This window comes from Thalassophryne amazonica, chromosome 7 (genome assembly GCF_902500255.1).
Source record: "Thalassophryne amazonica chromosome 7, fThaAma1.1, whole genome shotgun sequence".
Taxonomy (NCBI): domain Eukaryota; kingdom Metazoa; phylum Chordata; class Actinopteri; order Batrachoidiformes; family Batrachoididae; genus Thalassophryne; species Thalassophryne amazonica.
The window spans coordinates 75,631,226-75,653,484 of record NC_047109.1 but is presented as its reverse complement, the minus strand read 5'-3'; the positions used below and the strand labels follow the sequence as shown (position 1 = coordinate 75,653,484).

At 41.3% G+C, this 22,259-nt stretch overlaps 1 long non-coding RNA gene across 1 annotated transcript; it reads right to left on the bottom strand.

Moving 5' to 3' along the window:
* Positions 1-14,315: 14,315 nt before the first annotated feature.
* Positions 14,316-14,650, bottom strand: LOC117513316. Its single transcript, XR_004561559.1, has 2 exons — positions 14,567-14,650; positions 14,316-14,474 (listed from the first exon to the last, which is right to left on the bottom strand). It is a non-coding gene; the product is annotated as an uncharacterized LOC117513316 (long non-coding RNA).
* Positions 14,651-22,259: the final 7,609 nt, after the last annotated feature.

Here is a 22,259-nt window from a genome sequence, read left to right as displayed (position 1 = left end):
ACACATTTCTGCACATTGTTGTCTTCTCTGTTTTGGGCTGCAGCGGTGAAAGTTTGCTGGACTGAACTTTAACTGTGGTGAGTGTGATGTCAAGTGAAGGTGTGCTCACACCACAGTGACTGTTTTTGCTGTTTTACTCTGCAAACTGCCATTTACGCGACGCTTCTCAGTACTATATTTTCCAGAGTATAAGTCACATTTATCAGTTCATGCAACAATAAGCAAAATGGATTAAATTATTTATAAGGCAAATGGTGTAAAAGAGTACAGCTAAGGAACTAATTATTGTCACTAAGGGCCACAAAATGCGAGTAAACTGCTTCTTTCAGCCACTCAACAGTATACAAATAATGAATGTTTATGAGTTCAAAGTAACGAGTATTTCAACGAATGAAATACTCATTCCATTGAATGAATGAAAAAACATTTACTATTTGTTTATATAACGTGTTGGGAAAGTGTAGAGACACGGACCCACAACAGGGGGCGTAAATGAACAGACAATGAAAGAGTCGAATATGAACACTTTACTGTTGTGAAAGAGCACAACCAAAACACAGAGGATTACAGAATTTATGCAAACAGTCAATCCACAAAGGTGACGTGTAGGCAGGCTCGAGGATAGAAGACGTCTGTCCTGAGAAGAACCGGAACCACACGATTTCCTCCGCCACCGAACCTGGAGAATACTGGAGCCGCCAAGTCCTGAGTCCCCAGGTGGCCACTGTCTCCGAATGTCGGATCTGGTACTGCTGGCGAGGAGCAAAAACAGTTAAGATGTGGGTGCGTGCACACCCAGTAACAATGGTGGGAATACCACCTCCACCTCTAATCCAGAAAACTGGCACGTGCAGTAGTAATGAGTACTTATCAACAGTTTGGCGTGGGGAGCGAAGACGTCAACTTTCCACATATCACAAACTCAGCCTCCAGCTGCGAGCACTCACAGAACTGACTGCAAACAATACTGAAGCAAACACTGTCTGAAAAGACACCAAAAAAACAACGGCTGAGAAAGTTACCTTCACAGGTAGATGATATCTCGGCAACGAGGTGGAGATGATGTCCGTTTTTTATGGAGTGGAATGATGAAGTGACGATGGGTGACAGCTGTCATGAGATAATGAGTGACAGCTGTCACCCCCGCTGTGTCCGTGGCGGCAGCGCCCTCTTGTGCCTGAAGCCCGCACTTCAGGCAAGGCGCCCTCTGGTGGTGGGCCAGCAGTACTTCTTCTGGCGGCCCACACAACATAACGGCTAAAATAGATCCTTGTCATTTGATGTTTTATTAATTTATAAACAAGAGAAAAGGGACTTACATCTTGTGCGTCACTGGTGCTTTGATGTCAACAATCCAACAAGAACTTTAAATAGAAGTTCAAAATTGTCCTAAAGCCCCTTTCACACTGGCATAAACGTAGAGCTGCTTATTGCGGCGTTGTTTCAATTAAGTATGCCCAAAATGCGTGCATACTCAGCCTTTGTCCATGTTCCTAGATTTGCTTGCAGCTGCGTGTGTTTGCTTTTTAATGTGTGCACACAATCGCGTGTAGCCCTTGCCCCTATTTAAAACCAATTCAACTCTTTTTCAGTTCACTCCTGCCAGATGTGCAGAACACATCGTTGCACTTGGAAAACAGTGGCCTGTATCATGAGGTTTCTACAGTTGCATTACTACTACGTATGTAACCATAGCTGCTATCTTCTGCCTCTGTGGAAGTGCGCTCTGTTCTCTACTGCACGGTGTGGTGCGGCTCAAACAGTCATTTAACATTATTATTATTATTTTTATTATTATTTTTTGTCTTGGTGGATCATTTTCATTGTGTACAGATGCTGCTGAGTCGGGCTGTGGTAAAGGCTACTGTGAATGAAGCGCTGTGACTCTTTAAACTTTTAAAGCTCCGGTTGCTCCGATCAGGTCCACTGATCTGATCAGACCCGATCGATCAAGGGCGTCTGATGAGCGCAACGACATGCAGCGACAGCGCTTTTATTTTGAAGAGTCACAGCACTGATTCAGGTTTGATCAGACCCGATCAATCAGAGCGTCTGAGCACACTGACATGCAGCGATAGCACTTTTATTTTGAAGAGTCACAGCACTGATTCAGGTTTGATCAGACCTGATCGATCGGGGCGTCTGAGCGCACGGACATGCAGGGATGAGGCTTTTATTTTAAAGAGTCACAGCGGTTATTCAGGTTTGATCAGACACAGACAGCGAGAGACAGAGCGAGAGAGAGTGTTCAGGTTCGATTCCCTGTTCTGAGCGCACACATGTCCATCAATTACATCAGCTGTTCTGAGCACACAGAGGTGCTGCGGCTGTGTGATCATGCTCTCCAGCTGATTCACACTGGATGCACACACTCAGTTTTTGGATGTGTACAGGAGCGCTGTGTTGCACAGACTTGTATGCAATAACGCCGTGTTGCGCAGACCTGCTTAAAACTGCGTATTTTCTGTATCCAGCACTCTACGCCGAAAAAAATTAAATGTTTAATTTCTTCCATCCTACGCACATAGCCCTCAATATACTACTGTGTAGGGAGAAAAAACTCGACGTAGAGCTGCTAAAAGTGTGCGTAGAGCTGCTCAACTCGGCATAGACAGTACGCCACAATACGCAGCTCTACATTTACGCCAGTGTGAAAGGGGCTTAAGTCAACTTGCCAAAACAGTCATAATGTTCAAAAACAATTCTGATGATGTAGTCTGTGATGCCATGATGCCGTGCACTGACTCCATGCCGTCTGATTTCCTCACTCCAGCGAAAAATTGCATCAGACATTTGTCCAGGTTTGCCTCCTAACTTCATCCTATTCGTGCCTCCAGAAGGCAGCGAATTGGATTTGTTTTTTGTGTTTTTTCGTTAGAAGAATTAGCACCATCAATTAGCTTGTTGAAATCGTCATCTGTCAGCAAAACAAACTTGGCAATGTTTAGCTAAACACCATCCCCACTAGTGTATGTGTGTGCGCGAGCGTTGGTCTGTTCCTGTGCATTTTTTATGCCGCAATTCTTTGTGTCATTAGACACTCTTTGCTATTTGATTATATTTATTCATACATGTTTGCTTGAAATGAACATGATTGCTAATTGGCTAACCTTAACTGCAGTCAACATGAGGAAAAAGCTCAAAAGTGAGACTATTATATACACACTAGCCATCATGATGTGTGACCCGACTGTTTTAAAAGAGTGCTGAAAGTAATCAAGCCCTGTTAGGAATTCCACCTCTCTCTATTTTAAAATGAAAAGGCAGTTTAATGGTGCGTTTCTCATTTCAAGTGTAACAAAATTCATGGTCGTGAATCGTGTAAGTCACATGACCTCTCAAACTAGTAAAAAAAACAACCAAACAAAAAACACAACAACAACAAACAAACATAACTTAACTCCGGAACATACAGTAATGGGTTTTAGAGAGTTGTGTTCCTTGTCTGTGAATCTGATGAGGAATGCCCTTGACACAGGGAAATAATCAGGCGCAGACTGGGACACACAAAACTGATGTCTATTGTTCTGGTGTAGGGGATCAAACTACCACAAAATACACTAGCATCTGCCTCATATCAACTCATGGAATCCTCAGATGGAACTGCTCTAATGTCTAATCTGTACTTCATTTATGCTGAAAGAGTTGTTACAAAGCAAGACAAAAACTATATCAGTCTTCTATAATTCTGTTTCTGTATTTTACCTGTTAGATCTGAGGGCACCAGGTATTTCTTCTTGTCCAGTTCAGGAGCTCGTGACCTTGGGGCCCTCTCCACAATTATCTTGAAGTAGACAAAACAAAAGAAAGAGACAGTCTGTCCATATGCCAAAATACAAGAAAACAAAATCAATGTAATTTTTCAGTTAAATCTCTAAAATGGAACCCCACACAATATATTAAAGAAATTAACCCAAAAAGGATGACACACCCAGACACAACCATCCCTACAGTTTTTTTTCCACAATGGACCCAGACATATTTGTCTCAGACATGTGTCATAACTGGGTTCTAAGTTTAAAAAAAAAAAAAAAAAAAAAGCGCACCAAGAGTAGGACACAAGCTCACAACAGAGGGCACTGTGGTGCCCAAATGAGGGAGTATGTTTCCACAGTAAAATTGACAGCAATGGGTTTGTGTGTTCTGGGCGGACTCATACTATGGCACGCCTTATCCCGGCAGGTTTTTTTTGTTTTGTTTTTTCGACTAGTGTGAGCACTCTGACCCGTGGCCAGGGGCAGCCTCACAGTGAGAAGTCTGGCCCAATTTGCAGAGATATTTTAGGCAATTCCCAGAGCGAGCAGGGTAAAGGTAAAATGCTGATGGGTCCAGTTTTCTGTTGAGTGAGTGCTCACTTCCTGCTGATTAAAAAGGATGTTTTATATGAGTGTCCTAATTGACACATTTCCAAAAGGAGCTTTTCTGTGGTGTAGTCCAGCTGACTGTACAGCATGTAGCAAACACAAACAATGCGGACACACTGACCAAACATCAGTGACACAACTGCTCATCAACAGTTTCTATTAATATTACTTTACTACTTGGATCATACAGTCTCCAATTCATTCATCAAAAATTGAGAGTAAAACTTGTCTGGTTTCACACCTTTTTGATGAACATGAATCGTGGTCATCATGCAAAGCTGCAAAATTTTTCGTCATCTGTCTCCATAAAAATCTTATCACACGTGCAGAGTGACTGACTATAATTCTCTTATTGTATAATTTATTGAAGCAAGACAAGCTTTCTATGGGGAGGTGGGAGCTACATCAAAATGTGCCATGTGAGAGGCAAAAAAAAAAAAAAAAAAAAAGGAAAAATGCTTAAAGCAGGGGGTCTAGGGGGCGGAGCTCCCCAGAAGCTGAAGGTTTTTAGTCATGCTAATGCTCCTCAGAAGCATTTACTGAAAATAAAGTGTGAAGGACCTAATTGACAGGGTGAGATGCTGAAGCGCTTTGCTTGTTCATGTCCGAGACATATACATATTAATATAATAATAATAATAATTATAATAACAACAACAACCGATAACCGCCCTAACTCGCGGCGGAGGAAGAGGAAGACAGACATCTTGCTTCAATTTGAAGTCTTTTACCGCAGGAGTGCCATCACTGACCCACATTAGCAAAACCTCAGAATATATGCAGCCTGGATCACATGGGGGGGTGTTCATAGCAACAATTTCACCAGCCATGACCCTCCCCACATCTCCAATACAGCTGCCAGAGTTCTCTGGCCCAAGGTTGGCTAAGACAAAACATAGTTTTCTCAACTGTCTTTTCACATGAAAACCTATGGAGCTAAATCAAGGCACACCCGAAGCCAAAGACCAGTTCTATCTTGGCAGCAGCATCAAAAGAATCTCATCAACATCTTTCTTCTGGATGATGTCAGTGCAAGGGTGGGCACAGACCACGAATCCTGGCTAAAGGTCATGTGCATAAGGAAAATGGCATGGAAAATGGCAAATCACGGCATAGGGAAAATGAATGACAATGGTCAGAGACTCCTGCAGCTTTGCTGCTATCACAACCTGTGTGTGAAGAACATCTACACTCAAGTGCTGACTACTGCTATATAAACAACCTCCTATTTCAGACTCATTTCTTGTTACATCCATGGTGATTTAGCAAGCTTGTGGATAATTACTGTGTGTACTGCTGGTGGTACACACAGAGAACTGTCAGCAAACCTGTCTGTGTGCATTCCACAGGCAGAACACATCATAATTATTCACTAGTTTGCTAAAACACCATGGAAAAAACAATAATTAAATGAGATTGGAGGTTGTTTTTTTCATTGCCAGCACGCATGTTCACTTATGTGTCGCAGTTCATGAAAAATGAATCACAAGATGCATACTGCAAGTGAATGTACTCCTGATCTACCATTATCAGAAAACTACTGAAGGGGTCACAGCAAGAAATTATTTAAAAGAAGTTCACATCTTTTATAGTGAGAGTGGTGGATACATGGAAGAAAATGTCAGAGGACATAGTAACACCACAGACTGTAACCAGGGTTTAATTTGAGGGGGAGCAAGCTGGAACGTGCTCCGGAACCTCTGACGTTGGCTCCGCCAGCTATTTATACTGGATCCGTGATCCGCCACCTCTCTTGACTAACAAAATATAAAAAAAAAAAATCACCGCGATTGCTCTCACTGCCACTCACTGCGGAATTGTGCCAAATCTGGCAACAGGTCCAGAGGCTACGCTCGTTGTTTTGATCCGGATGTTGACCGTAGCCGCAGAGCTCCGTGGCCACCGAGAGAGGACTTGGATTCTTTGCGGGTCCCGCATCCGTACCCCCGGAGGCAGTGAGTGAAGGGAGAGCCGCGCATTGTGTTCTGCGTGTTCTGTTTATAATCTTCTCGCACAGAAGAAAAAAGAGAGTGTTTACACAAGAGAGAAAAGTGAGAAAATGTTAATGCCTGTTTGAGAAAAGTGTGTAGTGTGGGGTTTTACAGCCTTAAAGCATCTATAATACGTAAGTGTAAAAAATAGCGCTACTTCGCGGATTTCCGCCACGTTCACACCAGGCACGATCAGACGCGGGGGTCGCGTGGCGACGGATGCGCCTCCTTTGCCCGGTGTGTCACTCTGCTTGGGTGGACTTTCGCTGCGAAAATTCGCCGCAGTGCGTCATCAAATAGGAGGAGCTTCCATTCCGCTCGGCGTCAAGTCATCATGACGGACCTTGATCACACGGAGCCAAGTTGTTGTGGAAAGCTCCCAATACAGAGAGTATCATTATTTGCTGCAGAAGCTGCGTCTGGATGACGGCCGCTTTCAGCGGTCCTTCTGCCTCTGCGGGACCCAGTTTGAGGACCAACTGTCCCGTTCACGTGCACACATGTAAACAATTTTTAAAAAAAAGAAACTCAGCTTCTTGCTGCAGCTCGCTCCTCTCCAAAAAATGCTGTCATAATTGTGTTTAGAAACCAGTCACCATTTGCTTTATTATACATCTGTGTAGTTAATAAGTAAATAATCTCCATGGACCCTCGCGGCACACGTAAAAAAAAAGAAAAAGAAACTCCGCTCCCGCTGCTGTGGTGCTGCTGCTCGCTCCAAAAACTCTGTCATGATTGTCTTTAGAAACCAGTCACCATTTGCTTTATTATACTGTGTAGTTAATAAGTAAAATAATCTCCATGGATGATTTCCTCGTGCACGCACGTAAAAAAAAAAAAAAAAGAAACTCCTCTCCCCGCTGCTGTGGTGCTGCTGCTCGCTCCAAAAACTCTGTCATGATTGTGAAATAAAGGACAAAAGAGACATAAGTCCTGCTCACAGGCTGCTACCAGAGACAGGACATGTTCATATCTTCAGTCAAACTCCAGACATCTCCACGTCACTACATATTCAGTCCCTGATTGGTCATCGCAGCGCGACGAGACGAAAAAGTTCAGATTTTTCAACTTGGGGAGGGCAACACGACGCGACGCAATATCACACTACAAACGCGCAAAACACTCAAAATCGCTTCACTCGCATCGCGCTGCGCGGTTTGGTGCCAAAACGCGTCCTTACATAGGGATTACATGGCAACATGTGGCTGCAGTCGCTCACGTCGTGCCCGGTGTGAACGCGGAGAACGTAACTCCCGTGATAAACGAGGGACCACTGAGGAATTTGTACTCTATCCGGATTTGGTGTGACTAGTGTTATACATGCCCAGTTTATGCCCAGTTTATTTTCGGTGTGGCGCACAACGTTGTTCGCAAGCCCCCCCCCCCCCCCCCCCCCCCGCCCTTCTTTTTTTTTTTTTTTTTGCACCGGAGCCACCCATCCTCTGCGCTCCGGGACCTCCCACTTGAAATTAAGCACTGACTGTAACCATCTTAAAACGTGGCTGATTTACCCTTACAGCACATTAGCAGAATTGTCATTTGCATACTGCCGTCAATATCAGGTTCCGCATTTACTCTTAGTAACGCACCGCAAAACTGTCTCCAAACCCCTGCGCAAAAAGTTGGGTTTGCCCAAGCAATCTTAGCGCTCATTAGCTGGAATCTTAGAAAATCAGACTCTATGGGATGGAATGAAACAACGATTTGCCAGTTGGGCGCCATATGTTTGGTGACGGCTCTTCACTGGAATGTTTTGTGAGCCATCAGTTTGTTGCAATCACTTGACTCACTGCCCCAAAAAGACTGTTTTTGTTCCTCATTTTCTATTTAGGTGTTTGATCTTGTATCATATGGAAACAGAAAGTGTGGCTTTTTTTTCTGTTGATGTACTGAGATGCCCAGAATTTTTTTCTCACCTTTCATTCAAGTGATGTTTTCTCTCATCTGCGCTATTTCTTAATTATAGATTTTTGTTTTATTTATTTATTGTTGTATTTATTTTATTTATTTATTTTTGTCAAAATTAAATAAAATAAAATGCTATCTTAATGCCATTAAATATACCAGTTGTGTGATCACACAAAATGTACCTGGTCCTGGTTTAGGTGACGTGTCCATGAGTATAGCCTCTGAATAAATGTCTTCAGATGGACCCTCCAATTTAGCATACTCACTGGTTTCTTCTTTTTTCTGGAATCAGGCATAAAACACATTCAGATTTATTTCTTTTGTATGCCACACATATACACACACACACACACACGCACACACACAAACTTTAACTGTACCTGCAGCTTGGGCATCTGGTGCCTGGCGACCTGCTGCATCTTCATACTCATTTGCTGTCTTTGCTTTGTCCAACTCCATCATCTCCATGGCTGGTCTTGGTTTGTCTCAAAGTTTCAGTTTCCCCAGAAAGTCTTTCAAGGTCGTCTCACCAATTACATAACCTTGTCACACATCTACACTAATGCCATTTGCATGCCAATTACAAAAAATAAATGAATAAATAACACATCAGGATGTCAGATTTTGCAAATGTAACACAGACGACTCAAACGGGCGCAACTTGGTGTCCAGTGAGTATTTGGACATCTGTGGTAAATACTTCTCTCTTTGCTTTTCCTCCAAACCACGTGTCCTCTGTACAAAATAGAATAGAAGCTGCAACGAAAATCTACCCAATGGCTTTTTTTCCTCTTTTCTTTTCTTTTTTTTTTCAGAGGACACTACAACAGTTATTTACTAGGCTACAAACCAAACAATAACCTACACCAGTGTGTAAACGATTACATATGATGCATCAAAAATCAAAGTTTCAACATCTAAGTTAACAACTAAATCCAACATGGCAGATGCACATAAATAAAACACCAAAGAGTTACCGTCCACAGAGTTTATTAAGGTACTGCATTGTCTTTGTACTGAAGCCCTACAAAACAACTTTTCTGCTCATTTGTGCATTTGTGGATTAGCTCCTTTTCAAATGCGATATTTATCAAATGGATTTTTGGGGTTGTAGCATCCTTCTTCACTGGTCTGAGAAAACCCAAGTCAAAGTTGGGAACAAGTTCTCAGACAGCCCTGTTGAGGTTTCAATTGTGAAGAAGTGATTCCAGCTTGTTGCTAAAACTTGTGCTTTCAATCTAGACTTCACACCATCATTTCCGAACACATTGCTGTCAGGTTTACCCACCTACTAGCTTCTATGAGGAGTACAAAGACGGTGGACGGTGGCTCGAAAGTCCGCGGAGTTAACTTTTCAGCAAAAAAAAGTACATTTCTATCTCGTATCATTAAAAAGTAATTTATAATTTAGTAAAGCTGGTCTCAGCCATAGCATACGACGGCGTCGGCCCCAGAGGGTTTAAACCCTTAGATCTTCAGCAAATGTATTTATAAAGAGAAACTGCATGAACTACACAAGTTTTTTAAATTTTCTAATAAGTTTATTCAATGGGGAGAAACAAATGCTAAGTTATTGTTGTGTCGTAACGTAATTTTTGTTCAGCCTTTCAGTTGTTTTGTATATTGTTCTGCAAGCCACTTTAATTACAAATTCATCCGCACACCACCTGAGTTTTCATTATCCTTCATTTGTTTGGCATTTTTTTGTTGAAATTTTGCAGGTGAACACTGGGTGTGTTTAAAACAATATTGTGGTGCCTCTTAATTCATAATGTGAAGTAAAACAGAGCATGCCATGTAAAAGAAACAGTTTTATTTTTGCTTAATAAACTGTACTATGTAGTCAAGACTATTTATATTTAGTTTCTTTTGTCTGTATTAGCATATTTGATATTGGAGTAATCCAGAAGTAATTGAAAGTAATCAAATTACATTACTTTAATATTATGGTACTTGGATTACGTTACTGACTACATTTTTCAACAGGTAACTAGTAACTCTATCGGAATACATTTTTTAAAGTAACCCTCACAACACTGTTGGGAAGTTATAGCAACATCTGTAACCAGTGGGTCCTGATCCTAGACTTATATTTTAATTTGGTTGCCAAGAATAGCACATATGATGGGATTCACAGAGTTGTCTAAACGCTGCATGAACTGACATACCAAATTCCTGATGACAGCTGACAACACTGTGCAGAGTGTACTCTCATATTGGAAAATCCAAGTTTTAAAAATGTTATGATAGGACACATAGTTTGTTTATAGATGATTTCTTGTAGTTCCACAAAAGTTGAGCTGTGTACATAAGAGAGCAATATGAACGAAATAAGGTTAATTTCACCATCATAATTACGCATATGGAATGTGCATAGGTTCGTATTCCCTTGAGCGTATAGCTGTCTGCATTGTCTGGCTATATGAAGGTCATCACTTATGTCATTGTTAATTGTTTGTCCAAGGTATCTACAAGAGTCAACTTCACTACTTTACCGTTCAGTTTAAACACTGGCAAATCCACCCCGCTTAGATAGTTGGTCCTAAAGGACATTACAGTACATTTCTTGGGGTTGTATAGTACACAGTGGTTGTCTCCAAACAGCTCACATACTTTCAACAGTTTGTTGAGCCCTACCACTGAGGGTGCAATTAGCATCAGGTCATCTGCATACATAATGTGGTTAATTAGTACACCGCTATAATAGCAGCCAACATGACAGTTAGTTAGCCTGTGGCTCAGGTCATCCATGTATATATTAAATAAATGAGGGGACAAAATGCCACCCTGTCTGACACCATGAGATACTCCAAAGGACTCTGACAGATCATTCCCCCACTTGATACACATTTTCTGTTAAGCATACCATACCACCAGTAATCTGACAATATAATCAGGAGCTGAGATACTGAGTGATTTACCCTATTGAAGGCTTTACTAGCATAGAGGAAACATGCAAACATACGAACATTAAGCACTCTATAGGCACCAATCATTTCTTTCATCACATATATACGCAGATCTGTGCCACACTTCTTTTTGAAGCCAAACTGACCATGTATTCAGACATGTGATTTAATAATATGATTTCCAAAACATTGCTACAATGCTAGCTAACGCTATGGGCAGATAGTTATCCTTGGATGTGATATTACTGCTTTGTCCTTAATGACAGATACAAATACCACTGAAATCATAGAATGTGGCAGCACACCATGTAGTAAGAGACTAGAAAACAAGGACTAAGATCTAGCAGACGAGTGGATGCATATTTAAGGTGCTTGGCCATAGATACCATCAAGTCCACATGATTTGTTCTTTTCCAGGTTCTGATGGCCATCCCAAAGTCCTCCCTAGACACAAAAATCTCTTCATATCTGCTATTTACCTTGTCATTATAGCTATCATGCATTTGTTTATAGCATTTGAAAAGGTCGTTGAAGTGGATCTTCCAGATTGCAGCTATGGAAGCACCACATGACACTCCAGCTATGGTGGTCGGCAGGGGGGTGTTGCTTCAATTCATTATTTTAACCTCGTCCCAAAAGGATTTTACATCCAAGTTGGAAAGTTTTGACTCTTTCTGCATAATGTTTTCATTACTTTTTATAAAGCATATGGTGTACTTACGTCTTGCTTTGGCTTTTTTGTGAGGTCAAAGATTAGGCCCTGTTTAGGCTTGCCTGCACCTAACCATGCTTCTCTCTTTTCACGTGAGGCTTTTATATAAGTCCACCACATGTTCCTTCCATCCTAGCATATTAAATCTACTCTGGTTCCAACATTATTGAAGACCTGACTTCCAGCATTTTAACAGCACTTGATAATGTCGTCTTTCAATAATGTTACCTCATCTGCATGCTGAATATTGCTACAATCTGTATCTCTGTAATACACACAGTCATATACAGGAACATCCTGTATAACAAAGCATCAGTTATACAGGCATATCTATTACACTCTGCTTCAGACAGAATTTCCCAGTTCAGTCTAGGGATGCCACTGTTGGTAATATTCGTCAGACTAGGCATCTCTTCAATCACCAGAGATAAAGCAACCAGAATATGATCTTCACCTGTCAAGTTATAACACACATCCATATCACTGATAGCACTGCCAAAGGCTTCTGTAGACACAAACATGGTCTAACCAGGATTCAGAACCCCAAGAGTCACTGACATAGGTGTAACTATCATTGGGTAACATATGACAAGAAGAAAGCATGAGATTGTGATCATCACAGAACTTAAGCATATGTTTGGCAAATAAGGACTTGTCTGGATCCTTCAGGTTGGCATTCAGTCACCACAGCAGTTAGAGTCAAATTCCTCAATTAATGCACTGAGTACACCCAAATCCTCCAAGTACTTATCTTCATTTTCCCTGCACAGATTAGGTAGATATAAATTAAAAATAATGAATTTTTTAGCACCAGTTTCAACTTGTATAGCAATCGCACCAGTTTAAGTTGAGATCCAAAGGCTTAATGTATCTGTCCAGTTACTAACACCAAAAAATGGCAACTCCCCCTGGGGGGGGTGACCATACAAGACACCATCCCAGAGGACAGCTGATGAAGCTCCTGCGCCATGGAAAAGTCTGTGTAGGTTATTTACGTAGGTTGTGCAAGTCCTGCTTACTGTACCATCTTTCCTGGACACAAATAATGTCATTGCTGTCCAACGCGTACACCAGATCCTGTCGAAGATCAACATCTCCTGCAACCTTGGGGAGACCTCTGCTGCTGTAATTCAGTAGGCGTAGTTTGCTGACCACTGGAAGTGTTGTTAAGATCCCCCTGACCACCCCTCAGTATCGTCTCTCACCAGGCTGAGCTGCCAACCCTCGAGCCTGCGTTGGGCACTCTGGCCACAAATTGTGAGCCATGAATACAGAAGGGTCTGTACATTCACATGTCACATGGAAGGAGGAATAGGTGTTGTACCTCGTTACCACCCTCTCAACTTTAAGTTTAAGTCCAAGTTCAGCTTTCCTTTCAGGTAGCCTCAAGATCATCATCATCATCACAATTGACATCAGGACCAAAATAAGTAGCAAATACACTGGCTACACATTTCTTTCAGGTTGAGGCACAGGTTAAAAATGACAGATTAATAATTTCCAAAACAGTAGGCCCAAGAGTGGGGTCCCTTAAACAGTTTTGTTGGTATATGGTCAAATAAACAGGTCGTACTTTTAGCAGACTTTACAAGTTTCATCAGCACGCCCAGCAAGATACTATCAAATTTTGGGAAATCTAGTAAATGTATCAGTGATGGCACCATCCTCAATAACAGGGTATAGTGGGTGGATTAAGACATGCTGGGACATATTTAACCTAATGTCATCTATTTTCTTTTCTATGGGCTGTAAAGGAGAGCGACTTACTGGTGGTTGTCCATGAATAGTGTTGCCACCGTGTTGAATGAGAACTTTTAATTGTGCTTGTTTTTGTTGATCAAATCAGAGTAATAGGCCGCTTGGTGGCCAGTTGTGCATGCTTATAGTCTAAGATAGCATAACGTCACACGAGGTGGAATACTTCTATTTTGAACTCCACCAATTTCGTTCTAAAGGATGCCATCCTACATTTTAAAAAAATGAAAGAAATTCCATCTTTTTGACAGCGTTATGAATTTTTAAAAATTTGTTCAGTGTTAAAAGATAGGTATTTTTCCAATATTTTTCCTGACTTTGACCTTTGACCTTGAAAATTGAATCCGTTCTTGCCTGTCAGGATATGAATCTTCAGTAAAAATGTCATAACAATATATGAAAATTGTGGGTTCCAGGCTGTTCACAAACAAACAAACAGAGGCAAAGTATAATAAATTCATATTCTCATTTATTTAATATCACTTAGTTACCCTGATCTGAATTTATAAGAGCCTATATTCATAAAAGAAAAACTAATTTGCTGTCTTTAGTGCAAAGTAGAAATGACATTATGAAGCTTGATTCACTTTTACAGTGTAATTCATTGTTTGGAATGTGTAGTAAAAAGACTTGTGAGATGGAGTTTTATTAAGAAGGTGACATTTGTCAGCAGTAAATTGGTTTGCTCCAAGTTCTGTACAAATCATTTTAAAGTTGCCTCTGACAGATGAAGTAGGTGGCGGCCTTACAAGACGCTTTGATCCAGTTCTTCTCAGGGGGTTCATAGGTGTTCAGGATCCCACAATCCCCCTCAGACTTTCTTTCTGCCCAAAAACTGCAAGGAAAAACAAAACAACCTTTTGTGATCCCACCAAAATACATTTATTGACTTTTAGTACAGAAGATAAATTCTCAGGAATGTTTTACCTCTCTCCCAGTGCCGTAACATTGACCCAGTTCCAACTGGTTGCATTTTGTCTCAGCCCAATCCAGTATTTGACGATCCCCCTCCTCAGTCAGAAAGGTCTAGTCGAAAAAGTACCATTCAATGTCATGTCAAAATAGTTATTTTCTAATATATATTCTGATATATTTTCTAATGCACAGTTATAATATGTAATCATGTGCAGACATATTTGGTATGTGAGTATTCTGACCCTATCAACATTCATTTCTCTATATCTGCCCATTCCAAATAAGGGTCACGGGGAGCTACAAGCTATCCTAGCGGCCACCAAGTAACAGTTGGGCTTCATCATAGACAGGCCACCAGTCTATCTCAGGGCCATATATAAGCAGACAAACACATTCACACTCCCGTTTATGCCTACTCAATTAAAGTCTCCAATTGACCTAAAAAGCCTGTCTTTGGAAGTGGAGCACCCAGAGGGAGCCCAAGCCAGCACAGAGAGACCAACCCAACTCCACACAGACAGGCCACCTGTGGGAATCAATCCCTTGACCTTCTGTGAGGCAACAGCGCTAACCACTACGTCACCATGGTACCCTTATCATTATTTCTATGCATATTTTCCCAACTCCAAGCTATAGAAACCTGAATGCTTCTTGGATTTACGCGTTCCCAGGTGATTTGCATTTGTGTAATAAGAGAAGGTGTGGCCTAAAGTGATTAACATGCTATATCACAGCATGCATAATTATTACAAAGTTTCTTCACCTTAGACAAAACAAGCCAAAAGAGAGATTTAACAGACACTGAAATGTCTGAAATAGCTAAACTGAGCAGCACGGTGGCTTAGTGGTTAGCACTGTTGCCCTCGCAGCAAGAAGGTCATGGGATTGATTCCACCTGTAGGCTTTCTGTGTGGAGTTTGCATGTTCTCCCGTGTTTGCGTGGGTTCCCTCCAGTTGCTCCAGCTTCCTCCAACATCTAAGACATGCGGATTAGGTGAATTGGAAACTTAAAAAACTGTACAGGTCTCCCTTGTAAAAGAGATCTCAGTATCAATGGGACTAACCTGGTTAAGTACAATATTGAGGGTCTGATTATCAAACAATACAACATTTCCTTGTAACTAGTCAACAAGTTTGCAACAAACATGAGGGAAGAAAATACGCAATTTTTTTTTTTTAGCACATCTGTGACAATATGTCAGGGTTGGCTAAAATGGGTTGTTGCGGCTTCATTTTTGTGTACAGCATGTGCAGAGTGGGGGTTGGAGGAGGGAGGGTCTACATACACAGTCATAGAATCATGGCATTCACCATGATTACCTGTAAAAGTAGATTTTTTAAAATTTTGAATAACGTGACCATTTTAAATGACATTACAGGTACCTGAACTCTGCTGTTTGGTGATTACAGCCAGAGATCCTCCTTTGTTTCTGCAGTTCCTCTGACTTTCCTCCCAGTTCAGCCTGAACGTGGACAAGTAGAAACACACTCCCTCAAACGTCAGCATCCTTCCGCACACAGCTGGCATTTATGATCTGGAAAGAGGACAGAGAGTGAGGATCTAGCACAGAACCACAATGGAAAAACTGACTAAATTAATAAATTGCTCACCAAAAAGTTGTATCATCAACTTAAGTTTTTTCTAGGCATTTAATCAGCTCTACATTCCATATCTCATCTCATCGCTTATCCAGGATCGGTCGCTGGGGCAACAGCTCCAGCAAGGGACCCCAAACTTCCCTTTCCCGAGCCACATTACCACCTCTGCTGGGGATCCTGAGGCGTTCCCAGGCCAATGGAGATATAATCTCCCCACTAGTCCTGGGTCTTCCCTTGGGTCTCTTCACAGCTGGATGTGCTGGAACACCTTCACTATGGAAGCACCCAGGGGGCGCCCTTCACCTCAGCTGGCTACTTTTAATGTGAAGGGGCAGCAGTTCTACTCCAAGCTCCCCGCTGGTGACTGAGCTTCTCACCGTATCTCTAAGGGAGACACCAGCCACCCTCCTGAGGAAGCCCATTTCAGCTGTTTGTACTCGTGGTCTAGTTCTTTCGGTCATGACCCAACCCTCGTGACCATAGGTGAGAGTAGGAACGAAGACTGACCAGTACATTGAGAGCTTCGCCTTTTGGCTCAGCTCCCTTTTCGTCACAACAGTACAGTAGAATGAATGCAACACCGCCCTTGCTGGGTCGATTCTCCAGCCAATCTCATGCTCCGTTGCCCCCTCACTCATGAACAAGACCCCGAGGCACTTAAACTCCTTCACTTGGGGCACGACCTCACTCCCTACCCGGAGTCGGCATTGATATTCCATGTCAATGAGTTTTTGCACAAATAAGAATGATCAACTTGTTTACCCTCATCTGTACATTGTAATCTTTGTGTGAATTAATTTGAATTCTGGAGTTCATAAGAACGCCTATTTTGAAAGCAGAACTTTGACAAAAAGATACAGCGATGCTTTTCAATGTGTGTTTTTATGATACCTTCTTAAGTTCTTAAGCATTGTGTTGTTGCACTTACATTTTTGTAGAATCTTGGGCAAGGAGACTTTGCACTTTTCAAAGCTGCAGGCTGCCTCCTGATCTGTACTTGCAGTCTGAGCTACAAATTACAAAAAAACGCTGGAGTTATTCAGGAACCGTGCTATGCAATAAAGCTGCAATACATCTGTTATTGTGACATGATAATATGATACCTGGATTTTCAATTATTGATTTGCTCATTCTTTCACACAGCCATCAATACTGACAACTATGTTCTGCATTGCAAACATTACTTGAGTAAAAGTACAAACATTAAAAGGTACTTAAAGTACCAAAAATAAAAGACCGTCTCATTTCAGAATAATAAATATACAGGGTGAACACAAAAACACTCCTTGGTTTCAAATATGTAAATATCAAAAGTCACATGAATAATTTTACAATTTTGGTATCAACAGCTGCAGAAACTCATCAAGTTTCAAGCCTCATAAATCAGGCATTAAGATTTTAAGGTACCACTCTGTAGTGGATGAAGAAAAAAATGGATTTTGCACGTTTTATACAAATAACAGGTTTCGATCATAACAGACAAAATTCACTGGTCCATCTGAATCCATTATATGCGCATTTTACTGTACTTCAATCAGTCAATCAATCAATTTTTTTATATAGCACCAAATCACAACAAACAGTTGCCCCAAGGCGCTTTATATTGTAAGGCAAGGCCGTACAATAATTACGTAAAAACCCCAACGGTCAAAACGACCCCCTGTGAGCAAGCACTTGGCGACAGTGGGAAGGAAAAACTCCCTTTTAACAGGAAGAAACCTCCATCAGAACCAGGCTCAGGGAGGGGCAGTCTTCTGCTGGGACTGGTTGGGGCTGAGGGAGAGAACCAGGAAAAAGACATGCTGTGGAGGGGAGCAGAGATCAATCACTAATGATTAAATGTAGAGTGGTGCATACAGAGCAAAAAGAGAAAGAAACACTCAGTGCATCATGGGAACCCCCCAGCAGTCTAAGTCTATAGCAGCATAACTAAGGGATGGTTCAGGGTCACCTGATCCAGCCCTAAATAAGCTTTAGCAAAAAGGAAAGTTTTAAGCCTAATCTTAAAAGTAGAGAGGGTGTCTGTCTCCCTGATCCGAATTGGTAGCTGGTTCCAGAGGAGAGGAGCCTGAAAACTGAAGGCTCTGCCTCCCATTCTACTCTTACAAACCCTAGGAACTACAAGTAAGCCTGCAGTCTGAGAGCGAAACGCTCTATTGGAGTGATATGGTACTATGAGGTCCCTAAGATAATGGGGCCTGATTATTCAAAACCTTATAAGTAAGAAGAAGAATTTTTAATTCTATTCTAGAATTAACAGGAAGCCAATGAAGAGAGGCCAATATGGGTGAGATATGCTCTCTCCTTCTAGTCCCTGTCAGTACTCTAGCTGCAGCATTTTGAATTAACTGAAGGCTTTTCAGGGAACTTTTAGGACAACCTGATAATAATGAATTACAATAGTCCAGCCTAGAGGAAATAAATGCATGAATTAGTTTTTCAGCATCACTCTGAGACAAGACCGTTCTGATTTTAGAGATATTGCGTAAATGCAAAAAAGCAGTCCTACATATTTGTTTAATATGCGCTTTGAATGACATATCCTGATCAAAAATGACTCCAAGATTTCTCACAGTATTACTAGAGGTCAGGGTAATGCCATCCAGAGTAAGGATCTGGTTAGACACCATGTTTCTAAGATTTGTGGGGCCAAGTACAATAACTTCAGTTTTATCTGAGTTTAAAAGCAGGAATTTAGAGGTCATCCATGTCTTTATGTCTGTAAGACAATCCTGCAGTTTAGCTAATTGGTGTGTGTCCTCTGGCTTCATGGATAGATAAAGCTGGGTATCATCTGCGTAACAATGAAAATTTAAGCAATGCCGTCTAATAATACTGCCTAAGGGAAGCATATAAAGTGAATAAAATTGGTCCTAGCACAGAACCTTGTGGAACTCCATAATTAACCTTAGTCTGTGAAGAAGACCCCATTTACATGAACAAATTGTAATCTATTAGATAAATATGATTCAAACCACCGCAGCGCAGTGCCTTTAATACCTATGGCATGCTCTAATCTCTGTAATAAAATTTTATGGTCAACAGTATCAAAAGCAACACTGAGGTCTAACAGAACAAGCACAGAGATGAGTCCACTGTCTGAGGCCATAAGAAGATCATTTGTAACCTTCACTAATGCTGTTTCTGTACTATGATGAATTCTAAAACCTGACTGAAACTCTTCAAATAGACCATTTCTCTGCAGATGATCAGTTAGCTGTTTTACAACTACCCTTTCAAGAATTTTGAGAGAAAAGGAAGGTTGGAGATTGGCCTATAATTAGCTAAGATAGCTGGGTCAAGTGATGGCTTTTTAAGTAATGGTTTAATTACTGCCACCTTAAAAGCCTGTGGTACATAGCCAACTAATAAAGATAGATTGATCATTTAAGATCGAAGCATTAAATAATGGTAGGGCTTCCTTGAGTAGCCTGGTAGGAATGGGGTCTAATAGACATGTTGATGGTTTAGATGAAGTAACTAATGAAAATAACTCAGACAGAACAATCTGAGAGAAAGAGTCTAACCAAATACCGGCATCACTGAAAGCAGCCAAAGATAACGATACGTCTTTGGGATGGTTATGAGTAATTTTTTCTCTAATAGTTAAAATTTTATTAGCAAAGAAAGTCATGAAGTCATTACTAGTTAAAGTTAAAGGAATACTCGGCTCAATAGAGCTCTGACTCTTTGTCAGCCTGGCTACAGTGCTGAAAGAAACCTGAGGTTGTTCTTATTTTCTTCAATTAGTGCTGAGTAGTAAGATGTCCTAGCTTTATGGAGGGCTTTTTTTTTATAGAGCAACATACTCTTTTTCCAGGCTAAGTGAAGATCTTCTAAATTAGTGAGACGCCATTTCCTCTCCAACCTACGGGTTATCTGCTTTAAGCTGCGAGTTTGTGAGTTATACCACGGAGTCAGGCACTTCTGATTTAAAGCTCTCTTTTTCAGAGGAGCTCTATCTCACTTACAGAGTTTAGGTAGCTACTCTGCACTGTACTTCCACATTTACTAAAATTTCTGTCACCCCACCATTAAATAATCCTATAATAATAAAAGAAAAAAGAAAAGAAAAAAAAACCTTGGTGCTGCTACTGCTGCCACAAATTCTTCTGTAAGGATGCTTACATTTCAGGGCAAGGATGAGGACGACCACCAGCAGGACCAGGCAGATTACACTGAGGAATATACACACAGCTCGAAACAGACACAAGTTTTCCAGAGCCTGTTTGAACAAGGAGCGTTTGTCTGAAGAACAAAAGATCAACTGGAGGTTAGTAAGATGTTCTGAAGAAACTACCACATACGCTTTAAAATAAATAAATAAACCAGACACCAGGGGCCTGTACTACGAGCAGGGTTAACTTACTCAGATGTAACCCAGGGTTAACTTCTTAAACCGGGGTTGACAAAACCTGGTGTTCCCAAGTGGTGTTAATCGGTACTACGACGCTGATTAAGATGTTGATTTGTTGAACCTGTGTTAACCTAATTGGAGTTTGTGCGCGTTCACATAAAAGGAGCAGGTTGCAGCGCACGTCACCATTTTTCAATGATGGCGCGGTCACCTTACTTTACTGAAGAAGAGTGCACGATTATTATGCAGAGCTACGAGGAATTGAAATTAACGTTAAGGGGGAAATCGAACACATCGTCTGCCAATAAAGCAAGACAGGCTTGTTGGCAACGTATTGCTGATCGGGTAAATGCGTAAGTACAATTCAATTGTTCTCCAAATCTGTTACAGATGATTAACCTGTGGAATGTCTGATATGTGTAAAATAATGACCTTTCATTAATTACACACAGATGCAACACGATTCAGAAGTGGGCATAGGCCTACTAATAAATGTTAGGTTAATTTAATGTTTCCTAAATAGGCTACCTATCTAAGGATTTAAAGCCATTAATGGTCATTCTGTTAACATAGTTACATATATATCACTTTGGCATGAAGGTTATCCAACAGGACAGCCCCATGTGGGGAGAAAAAGAATGTGAAATATGTAATTATAGTAATTGTATATTAGAATATTTAGAAAAATCACCCAAACCAAAGCAACCCTTATGTGACTGAAATAAGTGAAAAGAAGGTGAGCTTAGAGTGGACTACATGATAATGGGTATATGAAATAGACCGAATAGAATGGCTATACCTGCACATTGATACTGTGAAAAATTTGCGATTGACATAATTGCCCTTGTGCTCTCCCAGGGGTGCACTGATTGGGATTTGCGTGCAATCAATGGCTCCTATTACTCTTGGGAAACCTAGGAGAAATTGTCATTGATAAGCCCCACTTCGCCTAATTAATGGACATGCATTAGACCTATTTTGATATTAGTAATTACCCGCGATTGCATAAAACCCTTCTTTGATTTGCATTGCGGATAAATGGCCAGGGGAAAACGACAAATACATCCAACAGTTTAGATAGAGCAAGTACTACCTTGCGAATCATACGACATACAGTATTCTTGCTCAGTATGTTCAGCATCACCGATGGAATACATAAATTGTCCACTGGCAAAATCTAAGCGCAAGGCACATTATCTGCTCAATCGTCAGGGCATTGCTATGATGGGTGATGTTACAGACGTCTGGCCCGAATCAGCTGACAAAGATAACGAATTCCCTCAGCTGAGAATCTATATCTTTCATGGAGAATATCGTCCGGTTATGTCAGCGGATTCCTGCGGTCTTTAAAAACCCTCGCCTGCGACTGAGAGCCTCTCACAATTTGTGCACCAGTATCAAACGGATCATCCAGGTAGGCCGGCATTGTCTTCGGAAGTGATTGAAGGTGGTATGGCGGTACTTATAAAGGGAGTGGTTAAGCGAAAACCTCAAGCTAACCTAGAACATAACCTGCTCGGAGCAGTTTGGCAGCAGCGTAAATTGCCATGGCAGCATACCTCGATCGAAACCTATCCACCTTTCGTAGTACGGGTTAAACCGGGAAGTTACTCCACACGTCATCAACTTACTCCCGAAGTTACCCTGATAAGCCAGTAACCCCGCTTCGTAGTACAGGCCCAGGCTACCATTTCTGCCTCCTCCAGTTCAACTGATAACCCTGACCTCAGATACATTTTAGTATGAGCA